This window comes from Manis javanica, chromosome 12 (genome assembly GCF_040802235.1).
Source record: "Manis javanica isolate MJ-LG chromosome 12, MJ_LKY, whole genome shotgun sequence".
NCBI classification, from domain to species: domain Eukaryota; kingdom Metazoa; phylum Chordata; class Mammalia; order Pholidota; family Manidae; genus Manis; species Manis javanica.
Window position 1 is genome coordinate 23,669,124 of NC_133167.1, and position 26,794 is coordinate 23,695,917.

A 26,794-nucleotide genomic window follows, 5' to 3' on the forward strand; every position below is an offset into this window, starting at 1 on the left:
GACCCTCCTGACCTTTAGAATGTTGACACTACATAAAAGGGGAGGTTCATACTGCCTCACAGCGGACGGCACTGATGATCCACCTTGCACCTTTGGGAAGGTCTCAGAGCATAGGGAGATGAATGAAGCTGGGCTGCTCCTACCTCTTCATATTTACCAGAAAGAAGAATATACATTTTGGGGATTTTTTTTTGTCCTAAAGAAACTTTAAAGAACATCAGTGTAGATTTGTACTATCCAATATGGTAGCCCATAGCCCTGTAAGGCTACTTAAATTTAAATAAAATTAAGCAAGATTAAAAATTCAGTTATGCAGTTGTCCTAGTCACATTTCAAGTGCTCTGTAGCCACATGTGGCTCATGGCTACTGTATTGGACAGCATAGGTATGGGACATTTTCATCATCACAAAAAGTTCTATTGGACAGTGCCCGACTAGACTATAATCACAATATTCCCAGTATTTGAAGAGTGTGAGAGCGTAATGTTGAGAAATACAGAACTGAGAGCCAGAGCTTGAATTATTAAGTTTGAATTTCAAATCTACTACTTTACCAGCTTTATGACCATGTGCAAGTAATAAGATTTCTATGCCTTAGTTTTCCTGTTGGGGGTGATAACAATAACCTACTTCATAAGGTAGTATTATATATAAGGTGTTTAGAACTGTGCCTAACACATAGAGGGGAATTTTTAAAAACTGAGAGGAAAGTCACATAAAATAAAAAGTAATCATTTAAAGTGCACAATTCTGTGGCATTTAATGCAGTCACATTGTTGTACAACCACCACCTTTTACCTGGGTCCAAACATTTTAATCAGCCCAAAATAGAACCCTATATCCATTAAAGACTCACTCCCTATTCTTCCCTTCTCCTACCTTCTAGAAACCATTAGTCTGCTTTCTGCCTTATAGATTAATCTATTCTTTGTATACATAAATGGAATCATAACAAATGTGGCTTTTTGTGTCTAACTTCTTTCACTTAGAATAATGTTTTTAAGGTTTATCTAACCTGTAGTATGTATCAGTACTTTATATATTCCCTATATATACATAATATTCCCTTGTATGTATATACCATTTCTTATTTATCCATTCATCCAGTGACAGATGTCTGGGTTGTTTTCACCTTTTGGTTATTGTGAATACTGGTTTTATGAGCATGCATTGAAAGTATCTTTTTGAGTCTCTGTTTTCATTTCTTTTTGGTGTATACCACAGAGTGACATTACTGGAACATACAGTAATTCTGTTTAACTTTTTGAAGAACTGTCAAACTGTTTTCTAAAAAACACTTTAAAATTGTTATTATTTTCTTCTACTAGAATCTTATTTTTAAATATTTAAAATAGATCCCTTTGTTGAAACAAATCACTGAGGAATACTCTTTCCTAGATGGGTTCTTCCCCATTACCATACAGCCTGGTAATTCTTGCAACCATGGGAAGAATCTAGGCCATGAGACCATCTTTACCCATTTACACTAAAGCTTTTCTCTGTGAGAATATCTCTCATTTCTTTAGGTGATCCACCAGTAAAATCCATGACAGTATGAATGACTAGGACCAATGCTTGCAGCCTGTCATATTTCTAAAAACTGTTCAAAGATATCCTACCTTAATAGAATAAAATTTGCTTTTTGCATCTGCTATAAAGCCATTTCATCTAGACTGCTCATTTTATAAGATCAGAGGGACCTGGGTTAAAATCATAGCCCTGCATATTACAGTTTGACCTTAGACAATTTACTTAACCACACTAAACATCAATTTTCTTATATATAAAAAGAGGTTATACTCTAGAATATTTTTTGTTGCAAACAACAGCAATTGAGTGTGTAATTTTAGGCAGAAAATGATTTGATTCTTTGGGTGGATATTGAGGAGCTTAGAAAAATCAAAGCCAAGGCTGGAGATTGAGGCTCAAAAAAGGCAGAAAGGAGTATTTCTCAGTATTCCAGCATGAGAATGTCAGGATATCATTGCTACTGAAGCACTCCTATCAAGATTCAAAGTTATAGAAGACCAAGTTCAATTAACTTAGCTTGGGTCATGTCCTTTGACTTTTGCATTACAGAGCCAACCACCCCTGGGGACCTGAATACTGGCACTAGCAACAGGGAAGATTGGATCCCATCTGGATCCTAGTCGGGATGTTGGGTAATGATGGATTAGTTCTGCGAGGACAGAGTCCCTTCATTAACAGCTCCTTTAAGTCTGAACTGAGCTAAAGAAGGAGGGATACTCATACATCAAACCAAGGTTCTGCATCAAATGGAAGTAGAAATGGCTTCTGGTCTTTAGTGAGAATTAAGTGAGATTATACATTTAAAGCCTTTGAATAGTTGGTACAAGGTAAGTATTCATATACAGCTGTCACTACTGCTACTGCGGCTGCTGCTACTGCTACTGCTACTACTGCTACTGCTGCTATTTTTACATTAGTTGGAAAGCTTAATGATTGGTTGACTCCTGGAGTGACATCCTACAATGACTTAGATTTCTGTCCTAGAACGTGATGAAGAATTATAATAATCAGATTATTATGGGCTTTTAGAATAGATTAAATATTTATTTCCTGTAAGATATAAGAAATTTAGAATATACACTTCCCCTATATGCTGATTTTAGGTCTCTTATCTATCAGTTGTCAAAGAAAGGAAGAATTTGGGCAGACATAGAACAGGAACTTTCTCTTTCGACACTTTGTTTCTTTCAAATGTTGCTTTTTTATCCAGTAAATATGCACATGATTATTTCAACCCTTACTTTCTCCTGGCAAAAGGCACTATTTTTGCTTGGATATATAATAATTTTGGCTTATTCATTATAGAGCCAGCCACCTCTAGTGACCAGAATTCTGGGATTGGCGACAGGTATATTGGGATCCAATCTGGACCCCAATCTGGATGTTGTTAGTGATGGATTAAGTTGTCGTTGGCCACAAGGACAATTATAATAACCTAAAAGGGGAATTTGTTGCCAAACTTACCTATAAACAGAAACTAGTGGTGGGCAATTGCAGCAAGTATGAAAAATCTGAGGAGTTCACAATGACATTTTCATCCTGAATGATAACATCACAGATTAAATCATAATTAGTCCATTTGGTGTTTATTGCTACCTCTAGGAAAGACTTTGGATATTATAGAGAGCAATCACTTCTGCTTATTTTTATTCTTGCATTAACTGCTCTGGAATCCATTGGTACCCATTACTGGACTGGGAAGGTAAGTCACTGAGAAGGGTAAGGTGACCTGAGGGTTTTAAAAACTCAATTAGATAATTTATACTCAAAAAGAATACCTTAAACTTCTACATAGTTGCCTCAAGAGAGACATTTCTTTTGAGTTACGGGGTTTATATCATTCAAGGCCCAGCCAGGGAAGCAGAAATCATCAAGTATTTATAAGAGAGCTTATTTGACACAAGGAATTGGTTATATAAGATGTGTGAAAGTTGAAAGAGTAATAGGGATGCTGAGGTAACCTCAATATTATTCTCTGCAGGAAGCAGCTACTACTCCTGTGGTTGGAAGAACAAATGGGAAGGGATGGAGGTGCCAGATCCCTGGAGCTTACAGGAGGAGCCTCTGTAAAGATGAGTTTGGAACCTTTGAGGAGCCCAGCAACTGCTTCTGTCAAAGGAAGCTGGAGGCTGTACCAGTCCTCTGTTGTTGGACGCAAGGTGACAAGACTTGGAAACAGAAAGTGGGTCCCTTTTCTCCTTACCTAGCTTTTTGGTTTCCAATGAATGCCTCTGTGGCAGAACTTAACAGAAAGCCAGCCAGCAACAAAGTCTAGTAAATATATTTGGAGATTTTCAATCCTAGCATCTCAGAAAAGAGCATAGAAAGATGAATGTGAGGCAAAGAAACAATCAGTATACAATGAGCACTGATTCTTAACAGTTTGATTTATGGGCTTGGTCTTCCTTGGTTGAACTGAGGGGATAATGCATACTCTTATTTTTTAGACAAATGTCTTACAATTCCCAAATTATCATGTTCTTGCCTTATTACAAATTTTACTTATACTGTATTTTCTCTCTGCATTGCATTGGTGCTTCTTGTTGTAAATCAAGAGGCTGCATATGTGCGGGTCCATTTCTAGACTCTCTTTGGTTTCTTTCAAATATTTGTCTATCCTTATTAAAGTATGACACTGTTTATATTACTATAGCTTTAGGATTGGTCTTGGCTTCTCTGTGCCCTTTACATTTTCACATACACCTTAGAATTGGCTTGTATACTTCCATAAAAATTCTGCTAGGATTTTGATTGGGATTACAAAAAACCTTATTTAGATGTATTTTATACCTAGCAGTTTAGACTTTCTACCTATAAACATGGAATATCTTCTGTTTGAATATTTAAACAATGTTCTATTTATAGTTTTCAGAAAAGTGTTGCCTAAGTTTGTTAATATTATTCCTAGATACTTGTTTTTTATGAAATTATATTAAAAAATTTTTATTGTGCAAGTTTGTTATTGATTTATAGAAGTAAAATTGACCCTGTATCTCATGAACTTGCTAACTTCATTTATTAGTTCTTGTAGTTTGTGTATTTCTGTGTTTTTTAAATTCACAATCATGTTGTATTGTCTGTGTAATATAGTTATATTTCCTACTTGTCACTTCAGATTTCTCCTTCTCACTGACTCTCTCTGTCTGTCTCTGTATCTCTTCTTTCTTTCCTTCTTTTGCATTATTCTATGAGGTAGGACTTCTAATACAGTAGGAAATAAAAATGGTGATCCTATGCATCTTTAGTTTCTTTTCTGTCATCTTAGGGGAAATATTTTCAATATTTCATGATTATGTCTGACATTACCTTTAGATTTTTTATAAATACTCTATCAAATTGAAGAAGTTTCTATTTCTAGTTCAGTTTCTTTTACTGAAGTATAATTGATATGTAATATGATATTGTTTTCAACTGTACAACACAGTGATTCAACAGTTACCTACATTATTAAATGCTCATCCCAACTAGTTGCAGTTACTATCTGTCAACATAGAAGGATGTTACGCAACTATAGACTATATTCTCTATGTTGTGAATTCATCTAATGACTAATTTATATTATGATTGAGATATTGTGTCTCTCTATCCTCTTCACCTATTTCACCATCCACCCTAACCCCTTCTGCACGGTAGTCACGAGTCACTTCTCATTGTCTATGAGTTTACTGCTGCTTTATTCATTTTGTTTTGTTTTGTTTTTAGATTACACAAGTAAATGAAATCATATGGTATTTGTCTTTCTTTGCCTGGCTTATTTCACTTAGCATAATACCCTCTAGGTCCATCTATGTTGTCACAAATGGCAGGATTTCTTTCTTTTTTACGGCTGAATAATATTCCATTGTGTAATCTTACCACTTCTTCTTTATCCATTCATCTACTGATGAACACTTTGGTTGCTTCCATATCTTGGCTATTCAAAATAATGTGGCAAAAATCACAGGGGTGCATATATCTTTTCAAATCAGAGATTTTTATTTTTGTTGGGTAAATTCCTAGAAATTATATGGTATTCTACTTTTATCCTTTTGAGGAAACTCCATACTGCTTTTCATTGTGGCTGCATAAGTTTATATTCCCACCAACACTTTAGGAAGGCTCCCTTTTCTCAATAACCTTACCACCACTTGTTATTTCATGTCCTTTGGACAGTGATCATTCTGATTGTTGTGAGGTGGTATCTCGTGGCTTTGCTAAAGGATTTTTAAATGAAAGTTATTAAATTTGTTATTAGTTATACTTAGAGTAATAAAATATTCTATTTTTATATTTATCACTGTATTTATTAATATGCTATATTTATTGATAGAAAATATACTTTATATTAATAGGATGTAACTAATATCTTATTAGTACTTTCTATATATCTAAGAAAATTCATGCTTTTCTTCCTCTATTATGTGCCTGAGGTGAATAACATTTTTGTAATGTTAAACCAAGTTTGTAATTCTGGAATAAGCTCTACTTGGTCATGACAATTTATGCTTTTAATGTACCACTGAGTTCTAACTGCTAGTACTTTGATTAATATTTTTTCATCTATGTTTATATGGGATATGGACCTGTCTTTTTTCATGTAACATTGCTACCAGTAATCTTCTGGACATATAAAAGGAGTAAGGAAAAATTTCCCCTTTCTTTATATTCTGAAAGAGTTTGTGATAGAGTAGCATTATTTTTTTTCCTGAAATATTCGGTAGAATCCTCCAGTAAATGCATCTGTGTCAAGAATTTTGTTCATTTGCTTATTTGCTGTGAGAGGGGAATTTTTTGAACTGCTGATGAAATCCATAAAATATATTTTTATGTTTAATATGTTCATATATATTTCATATGTAGGATAGAAATTTATTAGTATAATTTATTCATGGCTCATCTGACTATCCTTTATGCCTATAGCTGGTGAGATTTTATTATTTCTGATTTTGTTTTTTTTTTCACACTTTATCTTAATGCCTTCTGATAAGGTTTTATCATTTTTTATCAGTCTTTACAAAGAAAGAACTTCCGGCTTTGTTGAATGTATCTTTCTTATTTCATTTATTTCTGTTCCTATCTTCATTATTTTTGTCTTTGGTTTACTTAAATGTATTTGCTGTTGTTTTTTTAGTTTCTTGATATGACAGCTTAATAATTGATTTTAAGCTGTTTTTTTTTTCCTAAATGCATTTAAAGCTAAAAAAGAATCCTCTTTAAGCACTGCTTTAGCTGCATCCTATAAACATTGGTGTGTGTGTCTTTCTCATTATTTCATTCAAAATATTTCTCTATCAATTTCATTTTTGGCAAAGGGATTATCTATGCATATACTACTTAATTTTCAAACAGATGAGTTTTTTCTAATTTTCCTTTTTGTTTGTAATTTCTCTTTTAATTCTTGGCAGTGAGACAACATACTCCATGTTCTCTTTCTCTGTGTCAATCCTTCGAAATATATTTTTGATTATAATATATATTTTTGAAGTATAATATTGATTTCTTCTGACTTAGCATACCATTTCGGTGTATATTGTATGGCTCCTTAAAAATAATTCATATACTGTAATTGCTTTATATAGATATAAATGTGAAGTGGGTCTACCTGGTTAATAGGGCTTTTTAAATATTCAGTAACTTCCTGGTTTTTTGCCTGCTAATTCATTTAATGTTCAAGAAAAATGTGTTAAAATTCCCAACTATGATTGTAGGTGTGTCTATTTATCCTTTCAGTTCTAACATTTTTGCCCTGTATATTTTGAGGCTATATTACCAGCTATGTACACATTTAAGATTATGTTTTCCTGTTGACTCTTTTGCCACCATATAACTTTACCCTCTATAATTGTTAATTAGATTAAATTACTTCAAAGTAAACTGATAAAGCCACACCAACTTTCTTGTGGTTAATTTTTTCCTCATTCTGCCACTATGGCATCCCATAAAATCTAAAAAGAAAAAGAAAAATCTTCACACAAAGTGGCAAGCAATTGATAAGGTTTAATAAATGACATTTACACTCAATGTTTACATGCCAGGAGTTCAGAAAGTCTTAATGTAAAGAAATAGTGAGATTGTCATAATTCACAAAGGGTTGTCTACCTTCAAATGATGCTATTTTTAAGAAAAATATGGAACATGTTTATATTGCTCCTCATTTCACATCCCTCTTGAGTCACTCTCAATGTTTGCTTTGATTATTTGTCATAAGGAACACAAATATAGAGAGTATTAGTCACTCAGTGCAGTCCCACTCCTGCCCTCAGCCATCCTCACCCTTACAATAAATTAGGAGAGGGGAATGGTCTAGTTCAGCTTCCATTTGGCTTCATAATATCTCAAACTAATAAATATGATAATTTAATGATCCATCATGGTCCATAAAATAAAGGTGTATCTTGTAACCAATGACAAGTTAGATTCATTAAATATACTACTAAATCTATTATTTCCTGTCCTTTTCTCTCCCCACCAGTACTCCCTCATTAACTGTGAAGCAAGAATGAGTCACATCAGACAGAGTAGCTATGTAAGGGAGCTGCGCATGACTTAGGGAAAATGCTAGGATAAAAAAAAAGGTTACAGTGACATTTGAATTATGTTTAAATAAATAAGTTAATTTTCATTTAAATAGTAAATTTGATTGGAAACCTAACGTGGTTCTTTATAAAGACAGTTTCAAAATGTTTCTCTGGGTTACATATTTCTAAAAGTTCCTAGGATAGCAATTCAGCCTGCCTCTCCTGGACTGCCTTAATATTTGGAGAACTTTAGGGGAAAAGATCCATTATTTTGGATAGTTTCATAAACAGACTGCAATAGGTGTACATTAGCTATGAGTACACGGATTTGGGATTAATGCAAGATGGACCTTTCTACATAAATGGACCTCAAGGCCTAGGTCTTTCAATCTAGACCTTCAGTAGAGAATGATATTATGATATTGCGAGGTCCTATTTCTGCAGATATTTTAAGTAAAAGTTGTTCATGCTTCAGTCAGGGGTTATGATGATGGGCTGATTCCTGCTTGGGTGGTAAATGTGGGACTAGAGGTACTATCTCTTCAAACCTCAGATGCAAAGATTCTATGGCATGACAATATGCAAACAGTCATACATTCTGTATTTAGAAAGCAAGCCCTAACTACAAAAGCATTTCTGGAAGAAAACCAAGAGAACACAATCAACATTTCTTATTATCTATGATATCATTCCATTTTATATTCAAATGTGGCCACATTTTTTCCTTCCTTCAACCCATGCCTAGCACTAAAGTGTTAAAAAGTACACTATTGAAGATGGGTCTTTAAAAATAGCTTTAGGTTACTCTGTAGAAACTGCTGACCTCACTAAAATAAAAATAAAAGTAAAAACTATAACTCCTGAAATAGTAGCAACTATTGTTCAGAATAGTGCCTTGATGGGGTTGGGGAAAAATTTAAAGTGTGTATTACTCTGAAAAGAACCTAGTAATATTAAAATATAAAAGACTGTAACTCTAGTGGATAATAAAATTCTTCCAAAGTCTGATATGCGTTTACAGTCTCAGTGACATCTTTCCTATTTTAGTCCATACAATATAACATATGAACTGAACTCTTAGATATACTGCCTTTCTAGCTTCTGTATTGCTTTGTATCTTATAAACTCCTTCCCCACCTCCATGCCTTTAGCCCCTAGTCCTGTGTTTACCAACTCTACAGCCATGCAAACAACTGCCATCAGATTTGCTCTCAGAAACCTGGTTTTACTGAACACTGATGGTTACACATTCAGATTTTAACCTGACACATTCAAGTGAAAACCTGATCCTGTTCAGAGTGGGAGAAAATCACCCCACCCCACTGAAGACAGCTGACCACTCCTACAGGTGAAAGAAAATCATTTTTGTTAGAATATGCAAATCCGAATAGGGGAACTGAGTCACACTGACCAACCTCAGGCAAGATTAACATTATACACTCTAATGTAACTGTATTGTCTATATCATATGTAGTTGTAAGCTAAATCCCATGTAACAGGTTAGAATATTCTATTCTACTCCTTGTAGGATGCCCAAAGGGACAAAATACTTATCATGAGGGATTTTTGCTTGCTCATTTGTTTTTCTTGGTAGAATCTATTAAAAACAACTACAATATATCCACAACAAATCTGTGATGAATGCAATCAGTCCATTTTATGCATCTCTAGATTCATTTTTCTATCTCTTGGCTTTGTATTGCTTCGCCAACATCCTGCATTGAATCTGATTGATTACAGTATTCTTTCTAGGGTATCTAAGACAACACTTTTCTGATTTTACTCAAAGAAACCAGCACAGCTCACTAATAAACAGTGCAAATACTGAATTCCACTAAATCTTCTCTGCTGTACACCAAACACTGGTTTATCCAAAGCCTGGCTTCTCTGTCTCTAGAACAAGTCCTCTAGAATGAGAATGATTTGTTTTTAAACTAGGAACACAAATAGATACAGGATGATTTACAGACCTATCTGGATAACAAACATGGAATACCAGGTGCTCTGAGCCCCATTAGGGAAGTTGCCAGATGGTTATAAACCAAATTAAGTGTAAGAAGCATTTTAGCTGGGCTCAAGCCATGACTTAGATAGGCCTGATATGTGGAATTAAGAGCTATTCCCTTCTCTCAGGTCTGTTTATGTTCACTGATTAGCATGTTGACTGAAACAAAGCAAAAATAAAGTAATATCTTTCCCCAACACAAAGGTAACCTGAGGTTTCCACCAGAACTGGGTTTGGTAAATAGAAATAGTTAGGGAAGTCCTCAATAAAGAATTTGCTGCAGGGAGAAAGGATCACAGAACAAGGAACCAAAATTAGCAATAAGGGCTACTGACTGGACAGCAGTGTGGTTCGTGGAATGAGAGAGTGGAATGCATAAGTGTTCCCCACCCAGCTTGGTGTGGTTGTGTGTAGTTGCTGGACTTCAAAGGGGTCTGTGTCTGGAACAATGGGGCATCATTGGTGACCATGACAGTCTAAGGATTAAAGGCATTTATCTCATTTCTTCAGCACTCTGTACTTTTATATTTACTTTGATTCTAAAAGCAAGTTCGTAGTCCCTAAAATGACTACAATATTTGCATTTGGTTAGCTCCTGAGAGTCTCCTTCAGGGCTAAGTAATCTGGATATTGAACAAAGGCACAGTGTAGTTGCTTGGGAGCAAGAGGTCTAAGGTGTGGTAGAGACTGGACCATGTCTGCTGATAATGGCTGCTAGATCCCAGGTTCTTTTTTAAAGGGTATGCATTTGGGAATATTTGGAATATTTCTGTGGCAGTCAGTAGTCGAAGCTTGGAGCCAGAATTAAACATTGTCAACAGCCAGTTGGCTATACAAAGTCTTTTAAAATAGATGTTTCAAGTTTTGCATTTCAGTTTCTATTTTCTGTTATCCCCTACTGATTTGACCATACACACTCTTCCTCGAAAGATCTGAGATGGATGTCCCTGGTGGCTGGACTCACAGATGGCTGATCCTTCACTAATCGACCTCACTGGGGTTGGGGTCGGTCCCCACTTGCGCAGGGGTGCAGGGTCACTGGGGCGGGCCCCTAACCCCTGACAGTGCTTTGGCATGTTGTGTCCACAGTCCTGAGAAGCTACAAAGCCACGTCTATGGGTGTTTTACAGTTAGTGAGGAGCCTGCTAACTTCCTTGGGTGTTTTAGGTGGTGTTGACATTAGGTGCTCATGCTTCCTAGGTGCTCATAGCCTTCCATGTGGAATTACCTACCTGGGGCAGCCAGGTAGTTAGTCATTAAGTTTTTGTGCCATCAAGTGCCAGGAGTGGGACCCACGATATCCCAAAAGGTCAAGGGATGAGGTACAGAAGCAGCAAGATAGCATCGATGGGGGACTGCAGGCCCAGCTGCACTTACCTTGTGAGGAGCCGGGGCTTCCCCAGAAGGCTGCCCTAGCATACAGGTTAAGACTGAGTCCTGGTGCTACCTGCAAACATACTGGTCAAGGAAGGAGAGTCTTCCTCTCCTCTCTCCAAGGACACTGCCTGGCACCTCTACCTGGTAGCCCTCACTGGTCAAAGGTTGCCTTTTGCATGTCTAGGTTGTGGATTAAAGCAATAGGACCCTGCGAAAATTATAGCCAGTATTCCTAACAGTCAGCATCAGGGTCTATGCCAGACCTCAGAGTTGGGAAGTGCACCAGGAAGTCTAACACCCAATGGGGAATTCACTCTCTGTGGAGTGCTACAGGTGGAAGACACATCTGTGGCCACGCTCCGAGGCTCAGGAGGACTCTCCTCGCTTTCTTCAGAGCTGCATGGGATGGGAGGCCGTGGCACCACATGCTGACACCTCGCATGCAGACACCAGCAAGAAGCGGGAGCCTTCCACGTGGAATTACCTGCCTGGGGGAGCCAGATAGCCAGTGATTTGCTGCTAAAAGGCTTCCCCTGGTCAACAGTCAGTGTAACTCTATCATCCAGTGTGACACCAGCTGTTTTGTCTTTGTTAAATGAACATTTAAGTGGAGCACAGGGTGCTGGATGGTGAGCCTCCTTCAGCAAAAGGCCACAGAGAAACTGAAACAGAGAAGTTTATCAGTCACAAGTCCTGGAGGAAGTACACACAAAGGGGCTACATGGGGAGGTCGAGGCAGAGAGGAGAGAGAGACAGGACCCGGGGCACATGGCTCTATTAGAGTCTGTGGGTGGGTGCTTTGGGGGTTCTGGCTAAGGCTGGACTTGTCAATCAAACCAAAAAGGGCAGGGGTATGGTAGCTCCAGGGGGGTCTCATGAAAGGAATAGACAAATAAGAAGGTGTGGTTGGGGTGGGGGGGTCTTACAAGAGCTACTGGGGGAGTCACATCAGGAACTTGCATTAGCATGTGACTATGGGCTATTACCCAGGACAGGCACTCTCATGAAGGGTTAGTGTCTGTTTAAGGCCCCCACAGGCCACTTGGCCAGACAAGATGGATGCTGAGGCAGCAATACCGTAGACTAGCTCTGGACACAAATGTTTATATAAATGAAGTTTTACTGTAACACAGACTTGCTCATAGACATGCTGCTTATGGATGCTTTTGTGCTATAAAGCAGAATTGAGTGGTTGCAAGCCGCTCACTGATATCAAAATATTTACTACAGTGCTCTCTCCAGAAAAAGTTTACCAATTCTGCTTCTAGAAGTAGGGATGTGACAAATTCCCCAGAACTGAGTGAGTGACACAAAACAGTTTCCACCCAGCAGAGGTGCCTGGGCCACCGCTGAAGAGCCACTAGCACCAATCCTGCAACAGAAGCCAGTTTTCTTCTCCAGGTCTTCAGCTACTTGCCCTCCGGGCCTCTCCTCACCCTTGGTCTGCTCTGCTCTGTACTGCAGCATTGTGTTGCTGCAGGATTCTATGTCAGCAAGCTTCCAGCTGAGTTAAGACAGTGGAAAGAACTAGAGAGAGACTGAAGGGAGAGAAAGAAGCCTGGGTATTCCTATCTCCACACTGCTTCTGGCAGCTTCTTGAGTGGTGACTGTAGCTCTTCACTGAATCCAGCTCCTGACAGACTCATGTTCTGTGGCTGCAGCTTCGCCCTCTCACCTTCTGGTCATATCACTTCCTCCTGGTGCCTCCAGTTTAAGTTCCTTGCTGGCTTCTTGCTGGTGCTAATCTGAGGGTAGTTCAGGATACCCCCCGATGGGATTCTTAGCCCTTCTATCACTTAACTTCCTTGTATTAAATTGCCTTTGTTGTAAATAATTGAAGTGATTTTTATTTTTCTGATAGACAAGGGTCAGTAATACCTCAGATGAGAGGAAGCAACTCTGCCTATGTGGCCCATTTGTGGTGCCATATGGGTTTCCAGCAGCTTTAGGGATCTGGCTCAGCTACCAGGACAGTGAGTGATAACCAGGCTTAGTTTAGTCACTTAAGTCCCACCTTGATGATTCTCAAGAACACTCTAGAGTAATAAAATTCCTGGGTGAGCAGGTGCGAGCTTCGTATCAGTGAGATTCAGGCACACATATTAATGTGATTTCAATTATATCATGGAGTGGTGAAAGCTACCTCATTTAGATAAAAAAAGGATTCCATTTTGAACTGTAGTGCTATTGATTTGTCATTATGTGTAATGTTATTCAACATTTTCCATAGAAAGTATTTAACAGAGTTACCATTTCTTCTATGGGCCACGAAAGGAGAAATTGAAGAGATTTCAATCTGATGATATCATTATTGTCGTTGAAGATAAAGATAAACCTTCAAACTTCAATGTCCATCCCCAGTCTTCTAGGTTGCTAAAGTCTGGGGGAGTTGCAGAGGCCACTATAATTTAAACTCATTGTTTGATAGGAACAGCCAGCCCTAGTTAAATGCCATCAATAGCTAATGCAGTTTGGACAGTTTAATTATGTACTTGTCTGAACACTTGTCACGCTTCTGGTGACTCCAAAGCAGTGTACTTGTCTTTGCCACTAAAATTTGCAAAGTGTTTTATAATCATTTTTATTAGTGCTTCTTCACATTAGATCACTAGACAAAAAAAAAAAAAAATGAGATATGAAGAGGTTAAGTAACTTGACCAAGACTAGACTGAATTGACAAGAAAAAAATAGAGAACTGAAACAATTAGCTAAATGGTTCAGGCAAGATGAAAAGCACATCTTTTATTTTTGTAAGGAAGAGATGGGAGGAGTTTAAATTGCAAAGCTAATTATCTGGTAATCACTTAACTCTCAGATCTCAGATTGAAATTCATGGTCCCCAAGTCAGTGTCAAAACAGTTTGTGTATTGCTTAATGCTATGTTTTTATTAAAATGATGAACCTCTGCTTTGTATTTAAGAGTCTGACGCCTTATTTTTGAAGGGCTACATATTTATATCGCCACCTAGTGGGCTGACTAGTAAGGAAGGCAGGCATGTGGTGTGGGGAAGGAAAGGTTACAACGTATGGTCCTAGGTCCATTCACGCCTTTACGGACACCTTATCTCTCAGTTGCTTCACCTCTTAGGTTGAACCTGAGAATTTTGTTTCGAATATAAACTCCCAGAGAAATAAATTCAGTCATGCTATGAATAGACATGTCTTTCCTCCTCAAGGAGAAACAGATGAATGAAGTTCCCAGTGGCCAGGAAAATACGAACATATGTTAAAGTCATTAATGGCTGTGTTGCTTCTGTTTAGCAGCAAGGTATAATGACACAACTAATTTGCCTTTTCCTCATTATGAGGTGTTAACAAGGAGAGTAATTATGACAGAGACGATAGGAATGGTGCTTTTCTTTAAATTAGAAGTAAAGGGTAAATCTAACACACAATGCCTTTTTTCTGCTAAAAGCAATACATTTTACAGAAAATCTACTTGATGTTCTTTTATGATATCCATTTATCTACCTATCTATCATCTATCTATCTATCTTGCTTACAGATTAATTGGGACTCTTGCTTTTGGGTATTCTTTCTCATTGTACTATCACCACTTTACAATAGAACTGCCTTTACTTAAACAAGTGGCTTGTATTGGTCTGTTTCTGCATTAGACAATTTTTCAAGGTCAATTCCTGAAATGTAATATACCTCAATTGGTCCAAGGTACAAAGAGTTCCTGACTTTGCCTTTAGAAGCATCCTTGTAACTGACAAATATCTTTAAAAGAAAGAAACTTCATCCTATTGAATTGGCTTCTCTACATCTGTTTCACTCCTTCAGGTTTGTAGAAAGAATAACTAAAAACGTCCTCTGTATCATTTAAACTTTTCTAGCAATTATGAGAGCCAAAAAAAAAAAGAGCTAAATCCTGAATATTTACTTGGTGATGGTTGGAATCTTCTGGTTATTACAAAGTTTTGTCTTAAAAATGAAAGATATTTTGCTCCATTAAATTCCCATTTTTCACAAGTTTTTTTCTCATACACTTTTTACCTCTTTTATAATTATTATTATTAGTTAATTGTTTAAGCTTGTTAAAAAGCCTAACCAAGAAGTATCTAGCAATTACAAGTTATATAAAATACTGAAAATTTAAATTAGTTTAGACATCAGGCAGAGATTCAGCAGTTTTCTTCTGTGTGTACTATGAAATAAAGCTAAAAGGTGTGAGTTTGCATTTGAACTACTAGGCTAGTGGATGACGTTTTAGAACTCTTGAGGTCTGACAATGCATCTACTTACAGACACCAAATAGGATATATTCTTAATTTTGGTTTCATTCATAAAGCCTTATCTTTAAGTCTACATCCATAAAGATAATCTACAATTACTATTCAGAGTGAAAGCAAGTCTTTGGACAACATATTAAAAAAAGAATATTTTTCACAAAGAATTTCACAGGATATGGGACGTTTAAAAGACAAAACAATCATTAATTTCCTTGGGCTTTCCAATAGGCTGGGGAGTACGTGCGTGTGTGTGAACTTCAGTGCTTGCGGAATTATAGATATTAAAAATATGTACTTTATTCATACTAACTCAGTATCTATTATTTGACATCCTATTTAGTTACATGCTGATGATATAGTTCTTTCCCCTTCTCATCTTAAACTTTCCATTTTAGTTTTCATTTTCAACAGAATTATAGATGTGCATAATTGAAAAGGTGAAAGGTATTTTTTTCAAAAATCTTGCAAATGTTTTTTTTACCCCAAAATAACAGTGCTCTACCTTCTTGCTTTTGTTTCCCATTCCCCAAAACACAAGAACTTTGACCTCTTGGAGATAACTTTGGTGGTTACATCGACGTCCTCAATGTGCTGGTGCGGCAGAGGAGCCGTCAAGGAGCTGCGGCCACCAGTTGACCTGAGGGCCGGACTCAGGCAATAGGAGGCTTCCTACCTCCTTCCCTGTCCTGGGAAGGTGTTGCCTTGCCTGATTTCGGAAGCTGCTCCAAGGATACTGCCTTGAAATACAAATGTGGTGGTAGGCTCTCTGGCCTGGGTATGTGACTGAACCCAGGTGAGGCCTCTGTACAAACGTCTAAGATTCTGGTGAATGGATGCATGCAGAGACCTACTCACCTCTGGCTAGTCCAAGACAAGCCATGTAAGGAAATTCCCTTGCGTATTACACCTGCCACTTACCAATGTGGAGAGGCCTGCATCCTTCTTTGGTCTCTCCTTGCCCTCTGCATATGGGGGCTGGTTTCGGATGACACCCAGGAAGCTCCCCAAGTTATTCACTGACAAGTCGTATCTTGCTATATAGAAGTGAGGAATGTATTCTTTCCTTCCCTCACTAACCCGTTGGCCTGAACTTCCTTTCCATATTCTACCCTTACATTCATAATATCCTAACATCGCCATTCTGCATGGATCATTTTCCAACTTTATACTATGCTACAATAATTGTAATCACAACTGAGCAATGTGGTAAGATATGATTACTTTCATTTTCCTGAACAATTTTTTTGCTCTCTATTCAGAGAGTTTAGTGATTGCCTCTTTTTTATGAGCTCAGTTTTCTGTATTTTTTTTTTAATCTACCATAAAGCCTTTAGCTAATTGCCTGTATATTCAAATGCATCAGGTACTCTACTAAGGGTATCTTCCCAAAGAAGTCTCTCCGAGAACCTTCTGACCAGCCTCAATCTGAACAGGGGGTCCTCTGCGCCTAGGGTGCAGCTGGCTTCCTGAAATTTCTCTCCACCAACTTCCTGGGTTTGGATCTTGTACTTTAACCCTTGGTGTCTTCTTTTCTGGAATTCTCTATTTTGTGTAGCACGTTCTAAGAAAGGATACAAAGCAGGTAGTCAAACTACTTTACTGTACTCTCATATTTGGCTGATAGTTCGGCTGTGTGTATAATTCAAGTTTGGAAATGGCTTTTCCTCAGAATATTGAAAGCATTCTTCCACTGTGTTGCACTTTTCACTGTTCGTGTTGAGAGGCCCAAAGGTATTGTGATTCCTGATCTTTTGCATAAATGATCTTTTGCATAGTAGGACCTTATCCTTTTCCTGATTACTCACGATTTATATGACAATAGGCTTTGTGGCACGTCAATTTAATTTATTGGATAGATATTCACAAGCCCTTTTCAAACTGAAAAGTTACTTCCTTCTGTTCTGAGGGAATTTTCTGAAGTTATTTCATTGATGTTTCCTTGCCCTTTTTCTCTTCCTAAAATACATGTTTTGAAGTTAAACTTCCTGGATTGATATCCTAATTTCCTTATATTTTTTCTCTCTTCTTTTTGTCCTTTTGTTCTACTATTTCAAGGTGATTTCTTCAATTTCATCTCCCAAATCTTTTATGTTCCCATAATATATCTTTATTGTATTACCCTGTTATTTTATGGCTGCAAAATCCATTATCCTAGCGAGAATATTAATGACAACTTTTTTACTTTTTTTTCTCTGCTTACTGTCCAATTTTTTCCCCCTGTATTTTTACTGTTCGAAGCTTTCTTCAACTATCCAGTAATCATTGGTTGCCTGCTTACATGTAACACCAGGACCCTAACAAACGGTTCGAAGTTCACGAGTGGAGCTTGCAGATGTGTGCTTTGCTGTTGGATGCCTTGGTAAATCTTGTAGCTGAGAAAACCTGATGTCAAGCATGGGCTTGCCAGATTTCTCAGAACTGAATCTTTGAATCTTTTGCTGGGAGGATAGACTGTTGTCTGTGTTACTGGAGGAAAGAGGGGAATATCGGCATCCAGTACACATACACGCATTTACTTATTCCTCAGTTTTCTCTCTACGTTTGTTCTCGATGTGCTGTTTCCCAGACAAGAGAACAGCTTTTTTACTTGTTCCATTAAATAAACCTCCAGTCTTTTGTTGTAGGAAGGGAGGGACAACATCCTGCTGCGTGGAATAGCGGTTGGGTATCTCTTCATAAACTGATCTTTCTTTAAATACAATGACATCGTTTCCACTTTCAAAAGTATCTGCTGTATCAGTGCTCCCACTGAGAGATGAATGTGAAAGGGCTAGTGTCTAGATCAGTATGCTATGTGCGTCTATCTCATATCTGGCTCTATTTAATATTTTTGAACTTGTTTTCCTTTCTTGCCTCAAAATATTCATGTGAACATGTTTTGTATCCTGTGAAGAGTTTTGATTAAAGATAGATATAAATTTTAAAGTAAAGACACATGTTTAGCTTACATATTCTGTTCTGAATTCTATTAATATTTATGTTTCTAAACCATACAATAGGTGATATTTAAGAGAATGCATGCATTTTAATGGATTTGTATGTATAAAGATATGCATGTATCATGTGGCCTTAGAATTATTTCCTAAATACATCATGTGAGCATTATATTCCCAATTAATTATGATCAATTTAAGGATAGAGAAATTGCATCATATACTTTGTTTTGTCCTTCTTGCAAATCCAACTGGTTTCAGATGGGCAATAAGCAATTTCTAAATTGCTTATTTATACACAAATACACATAGAATGTATTTGACAAAATATCCTCCAGCAAAAGGCCAGGTAGGAAATTGAAGATGGAGAAAGCAGTCTATCTTACCGTTTTTACATTATGACTCAGTTTTATACCAATAATGGTTTCTCCATTTTCAATTAGGCAATTTTTCCAACTTTTCGACTAAGATATATTTTCTACTAAATATGCCTAGTTTTATATTGAAATATTTGCTCCTGCCCCAAATGAGTCACTTTTAACTGGTCTATAGCTGCCTGAAACATTTGATTTTTATTTCAAAACAATATTCCCCGCAACTGTCTGATTTTGTCCATATTTGTTTCAATGAACCAAAAGTTGAGTATTGGCATTGGTCTGTAATTTTAAAACAAAATGGTAGCTGGCAGAACTTTGCAAGTAAATCACAAAATACTAGATAAACGAAGTGATCCTGTGTCTAAAAATAGTCAGCATCTGGCCTTATCAGTCTAACAATAAAAATTATCTAAATAGCTTTCAAGTGGCTGTAGTGAATTATTCATCTAACATTTACAAGCTGGAGATTTTCCTTGGAGCTGATTCAGAGAGTCAAGAATTGACAGGAAATGCTTCCATAATCTTTATTTATGAATGGGGAAATACTACAAATCTAAGTAATCACAGATTCTTAATATGTGATGTGTATTAGTTCTCCTTCTGGGTGGCCAGCCCTAAAAGTGTTTTCTTCTTACAAAATACATTCTATTTTGTCTTGCCCAACATCGAGAAGGAGAGGTTCCACCTCAAATCAGTCTGTCTGAAAAGCATCTCCAATAATTCTGTGTCCTATGAATGAATAGCCCAGTCTACCCATATTGTAGGGAATCTAATTTTTAGTGTTCACAGACTTTTTGGCAATAGGTGATATGCAAATGCAAACTGCATGGCATAGAGCCATTATTAGTGCCTTGTTACACCACTCATCTTCATTGTGCAAGCCTCCAGGCTTAAGTGGATTATAATATAATAATCTAATTCAATTAAAACTACATCTGGAGAACCATGTAAATTTACATTTAGGGTTGATAACTTTTTATGTAGCTTTCAATATTTCCTACATGCACTATTCATGACCTTCTTTGTACTCTCTCTCAGTAGTTCCTTGATGTTTCTCACCCCAGTCACTCAATTTAAATTTTTAGCCAAGGTGTTTATGTCATATGTGTAGCATCGAATATGAAGAAAACAAACCACACTCCTACCTGACCTGGTTACACAGATCAGATATGAGCTTTTTCCAGAACAATCCTTTTTTGAGATTGATATCTGGTGAATGGTCTGAAATTTTCTATCAATATTTAGCAGAAAAGAATTTGACTTTGCATTCAGTTCTCCAAAAATTAACACCCACATCAATGTTGTAGATGACAGGATTTTGTACTCATTTTGGACAGGATGATTTGAGACCAAGGAGGAAATGCCATTTGACAACCTCTGCATATTCTTCATTCTGGGGAGAAATGCATTCTGCTAGCTGTCCAATCAATTATGTAGACAAAATGAATTTCATCATAATTCTGTCAACAAAATGCTAACTTGGTTAAATTATTCTCTCCACAAAATGAATTAACTTAAAGGTCCTTTTGTCTACAGAATAGATTTCAGCATTTAGTGGAGGTTTGTAAATACTATCGTCTGTTAGTTTAGTATGTGTAATGCAAATATGTGGTTGGCTAGCTCAGCATTTCTAGTCCTTCAAAGGTTATGGACCTGTCTGTTATAGCTTCCCTTTTCATTTAAGGTCAAGTACAGAGCAAAGTCAATTATCCAGAGAATAGCGTATGGTTGATAAATGTAACACTGTCCAACACTACTAGAAGTTAGTTCCATTTGAACATCATGCATTTTTATGAAGTGTAATTTAACAAGCTTGCCAACTAATTAAGTCTTTAATTAGGGCTTCAAATTCAACAAGTTATTTCAGAGCTAATTCTTCATAAAGAAAAGAGACTAATGGTTCAACTTCTTGACAAGTTGCTGCTAAAGAAAATAAACTAAAACATACAAGCTTTGAAAATGCATGAGATGTGGATGATGCTATGTTTATTTGCTTCATAAAAAAATTACTAGTTGAACCCAGTTAACATTACTTGATAGCAAATTTTTTAAAGGATTGTTCATCAGTGTAATGTCCAGGAACATACAGTTTCATCCTTATTTATTTTAAAAAGTAACCTTACTTGTTCATGATAATATGAAATAACAATTTGAGTAATATTTTTCCTTTTGATTTCTGTATTTGGTCAATCATATAAACTAGCATGTCTCACCAAGACTAAAAACAATTAGAATAGAGAATTTTAAAGCTATTAAAAATATTGCTTTTTATTTCTATAAATATTTTGTTGGCCTTGTAAAGACACCATTGCCTTCTCTTAATCCAGTAGTTATCAAATTATTTAATTTGAAAGATGGCCATGTTTCACATCACATCTCTTTTTGTTTGGAATAGAATAGACTATACAGAAAAAAAAGTTAATAGGAAAATTAATAAGACAGTTCCCTGCACAAAATACTGTTCATGATTAAGAAGCATAAGGTTTTAGGAGAGTTATAATTGGTGGCAATATGGAAAAGGAGGTGACTCTCCCAAACAATACATGCTTAAAATTAATATAGCACAATAGCATACTGTTTTTTAAAATAGAAAATGATGTGACAATTCTGTACCACTTACAAATATAATGTCTTCATTCTCACTGACAGAGTGAAATATACATGTCACTAAGAAATGTTGTAGGGACTAGATTTTTTTTCTAACAAAAATAGCTAATTGAACTATTTAAGCAGAAATATGAACTAAATTTTACCATTGGGTTTAGACTAGAAACAAAATGAAAATTAATAAAGGGGACTTTTTTACATATCTCCACTGCCATATGCCCAACATGACAACAGTGACTGGCATTTAGCAGATGATCAACAAATACTTGCTGAATAATTGAATAAACTATCATAAATTTCCCTTTTCTCAAAGTACACCAGACTTTGTAAAACTTAAATCAAAATGGACAATATTTTTCTTTCCCCCTAAAAATGGTGATCTTTTGTCATAAAAAGCAGCAGTGTGTGAAGAAAAGGTGCATGGAAAAAACATATTGCTGAGCTTGTCTATTTTTGACAGAAGTGTCAAAATCCTCATTTGCAGAATTAGAGGTTAGATTTCTGATGTGATTTGCTTCTGTTTGGACCAAATGTGTATCAGAATCAGGTTCTCACTTTTTTCAGTGAGATTATTTTTTAATCCATTTTGTGTAAATGACATAAACTTTAAAAACTATCTCATTTAAGAGAGTTCCAGAGAATACATACCTGAAGCTATATTACTAAGGATAACAGTTAAGGGACAGTTACAGAAAAATATGCAAATGGTTTATAAAGCAAACTGTGACAATGGACCAGTTGAGTTAAAACCTGTGACACAATTCAAAAATTGTAGTAGAAAGATGACTAACTGGAAGGTTGTGCGCAGAGTATAAATGCACATGGAATGGCATCATCCTCAAAATTGAACTTTGAAATATGGTAATTTGAAACGCATGATTGTCAAAATCTTTGCTAAAGAGATCAATTATCTTTTATAATTTTATAGCCGCAAGAATTAATGAGTTATATTAATATATTGTATTACATATTATATATTACATGTTATATATAATATGTATAATAATCTAGTATTAATATAGAATTACCTTCAGCAATTAATATATGTACTATATAATCAATGGGAATAGTATAATATATAATCAATATATAACATATTATATATATATATATATATATATATATACATACATACACACACACACACACATATAATTTTATCTATACCCTGAAACAAAGCAGGACATAAATATGTTATTACTGAAATACATATTTATAGATATATTACCAAAGGCCTATGAACCATGATTCATTTATTCACTATGAATTATTAGATATGGGTCACATAGTCCAAAAACTGATTCAAAACCCATCACATAAAAATGAATAGTATTTATGTTAATTAAACATTAATTTAAGAAACTATAGATAATCAAAATGTGAAAATGATTTTATAATAATCTCTGTGTCTCTTATTTTATTGGGTTTATTTATATACTCTGTTCCCTTAAAATAGAACATACTGCTTTTTAAAAAGCAAGCACTTAAAAATAAGATGTATTTTAATAAACAGATTACAGTAATATATACACCAATGTGATGACATGTTTTAATAAACAATATTAATAATAAATTATTTTCCAGGTTAATGTTATAGAATATATATGAGTTTTGGGGAATATCTTCATAAATGTGTTGTGGCATGTGGCATCAGGAGACATTCCCATACTTTTGTATTCCACGGGATAAAAAGTATTGATCAACATTTTATGCAGGAATAATACCAAAATACTTGTAAATTTTGAGGACTAAGTATGTTTAATTCACTCCTCTGTTATCAGCCTCTAGCACAGGGACCGGAATACAGGTGAATGAATTATAACATGAGTTGCCCTTTCTCTCCCCTCCACATGCGTTAGGGATGGAGAAGGTCCACCCCCCTCCACCCTTGCTTCGGCCTCCCGGAAGCTTCCGGGTCCTGTGTTTTGCTCCAACCCACTGCCCTCAGCTTTACCCTAGGTGCTGTTAGTTGGTGTTGGGGACAGTCAGGACTATTGTTCTCTTTGGTGAGACTTGTGTTAACTACTCTGCTGTGTTATTGAAAAGGGGTGATGTTGAAAAAGTCACATTCCTCCTACCCTGGTCTCTTATTTATTCCCAAATCACTTTCTGCAGCTGCTTGCGTAAAAACAGAATTTTCCAAGACATGACATTACTGAAGGTTAGCACAACAAAGGAAAAACATACACAAGCATAAGCTCAATATGACTGTGACAGTTGTCTGAGGAACCTGAAGAAAGGGCACAGATTATCCCATAAACTCGTTCCTAAGGACTGTCTTAAAGCCAATAACTTCCTTGAATTATGAAAAAGAAAAAAAAGTCTTTGTTATAAAACTTACACCCTTCCTCAGGAATTCTTTCTTATCACATGGCTTGATCTTAATAAAGGATTGCTGTGGATTGGTTCCCTAGAAATCAGACTCCGAGGTGGACTTTTGCACATAGGATACATATAAAGAAGTCAGCATGGGTAGACGAGAGGGAAGGGGGCAGGAGTGAGCGGAGGGAGAAGTGAAACTGTGAGCCGCTCTGAGCCTTGGCCAACCGGCAGGAAGCTGTGGAGCTAGACTAGCCCTGCAGTGAGGTGGCAAGAAGGGCCAGGACAAACTCCTCTAAATCCTACACACTTATAGTAATCCTTAGATATCAGTGAACCATTGAAGAAGGTTCTTAACATAGGGACATAACCATGAGCAAGCTGGTCTCTGAAGCTGAGGCAGTCCCAGCAGGGGCTGTCTGCCTGCAGATCTCCCAGCAGCTGGGGAACAAGATCTTCCTCCACTGGGGACTGGGAAGCGGCAGCACAAATATACAAAATGGACCTACCCCAACCAATGCAATGCTTCAGCTCCAATAATGTAGAATATTAAATGCTCTAAGGTCCGCGTGGCTCAGTTTAAATGACATATACAGTTGCGCATTTGTGTGCATAAGGGAAAATGTGAAGAGCAAGAGAGAGCGGTTGGGGTCTGCAGACAAGCATTCTTGTCTATTCTTTGCAGACTTCCAGACCCCATATTGACTGAAGGGTCCCACCACGTTTGAGGTGGAAACATTTCTCTTCATTTTTCCTAGGCTTCTGGGTTGTCATTATTGAATCAATGATACATTCACACACTTCCCCAAAACAGTAATTAATAGAGATGATAAAGTCTAAACCCAAACTGAAGGGAAATATTTTTCCAAATTGTAATATTACCTGCACTGATTTCCCCCAAATAATATTTATATTATCATATTCAACAGGGTTAATCCCTTTTATTCACTCTTCTTTCAGACTGTGTCTTAGACCTGATGCATAATTAATTATATCTTCCCACCTTTATTTGCCTAGAAGAATTAAATTTCTTCTTCACGACCCTGCCTGGGTGTTCTGCTTTCCAGTGGGACTTCCTAATTCTCAACATGAATTGAAACTCTATCCTTTGTGTTCATACAGTATTCAGTGAATAACTCCAATTATTTAACTTTATCATACGAAAATTACCAGTTTATGTGTATTTCTTATCTACTAGAATGAGAATTCCTTGAACATAGAGGCTATATTTTATGTATTTTGGCTGAACAGTGACTAGACCACTAATTGTCACTAAGTAGGCACTGAGTCAATAGGTGTTTGTTATTGAAGGGGAGAAGGGCAGATCCTATGCCTCATTACTGGATAAAGAATATGCACCCAAATACAGAATTGGGGGAAAGAAAATGAATTAATTAACATCCACTATTCTTTGGTTGAATGTCTACTACTATATAGTGGGCTGGAAAATATTGTTATTGAAGGGCCCCCACCAGTAAGATGGCAAACTTCCGGCTTCTCTTCGGGGGTCCTCGGTTCCCGCCGGCGCCACCTGAAGCCCAATCACCTCTCGCCCCCCTCCCAATTCCAGCACCTAGCCAACAGCCACCAGCACCGTAGAAGTGAAACCTCAATCAATTCATGCCCCTTCCTATATAACCCAGCACCTTTCCCTAATAAAGCGGAACTCTCCGGTGAATTGCTGCTATGTGTCGCTCCTTTCCTTTCATTGGTGCCGAAACCCGGGAGACGGGGCACCCCAACTGGGCCCCGTCTTCCCCCCGACACCAGCAGCAGCTTGCCCTCGTCCTCTTTTTCCAGCGCTGGCTCATCACACTCACGACTCCTCTCTGGCCTTTAGGTAAGTTTTCCCCCCGGAGTGGGCCACTCTTCCCCGAGCTATCGCAGTGCCATTGACCGTGATCATCCGGCAAGGCCCTGACACTCGGGTATGAGGAGGGAACTCTCCCCGCCTCAGGCCTTCACGGCTGCGGCGGACCCTCAGGCTGCTCCTCTGACAGTCATAAACGCATTCACTGTCCCTTCCATCAATGCTGAAACTTTTTAAGCAAAATTTCCCCGGGGTGGGCCACTCTTCTCCGAGCTATCGCATTGCCATTGACCGTGATCGTCCGGCAAGGACCTGATGCTCAGGGATGAGGAGGGAACTCTCCCCGCCTTAGGCCTTCACGGCTGCGGCGGACCCTCAGGCCCCTCCCCGACAGCCATAAATCCCCGCCTCACGCCTTCACGGCTGCGGCGGACCCTCAGGCCCCTCCTCTGACAGCCATAAATCCCCGCCTCAGGCCTTCACGGCTGCGGCAGACTCTCAGGCACCCCCCTCCAACAGCCATAAATGAGGTGACTCCTTTGCGGATGAGAACGCTCCCTTTTCCCCCCCCCATCCTTCTGTTCCGTCTGCCGAAATCAGTTCTGTCTGCCGAAAATTCCTAGCGCTAGGTACCTTGAGACTCCAGCAAACTGCCTTCTTAGGGAAGTCTGGGTGACGACCCACACTTCTTAAGAAATTCCGACTCGTATACAAGTTTCTGCAGACCACCAAGGATTATCGGGGACGCCCTTTGTCTCCTTGCGGTCTGCTTCCAGTCCGAGGATCTCTGTTCATCTTCCCCTGATTGTCTCCTTCTCTGTCCTTTAGCCATGGGAGCCTCCTCATCCCTCCCTGAAAATTCACCTCTTGAATGCCTGCTTAAGCATCTGGCTACCCTCTCCCTGACGCCTGATATAAAACCAAAACTTCTCCGTAAATATTGCTCCCAAGATTGGCCGACATACCCCCTAGACAATAACAACCAATGGCCCGCAGGGGGAACTCTTGATCCTAACATCACTCACGATCTTTTTAACTACTGCCAGCGCCTGAAAAAATGGAAGGAGATTCCCTATATCGAAGCTTTCCGCCTCCTCCTCTCCC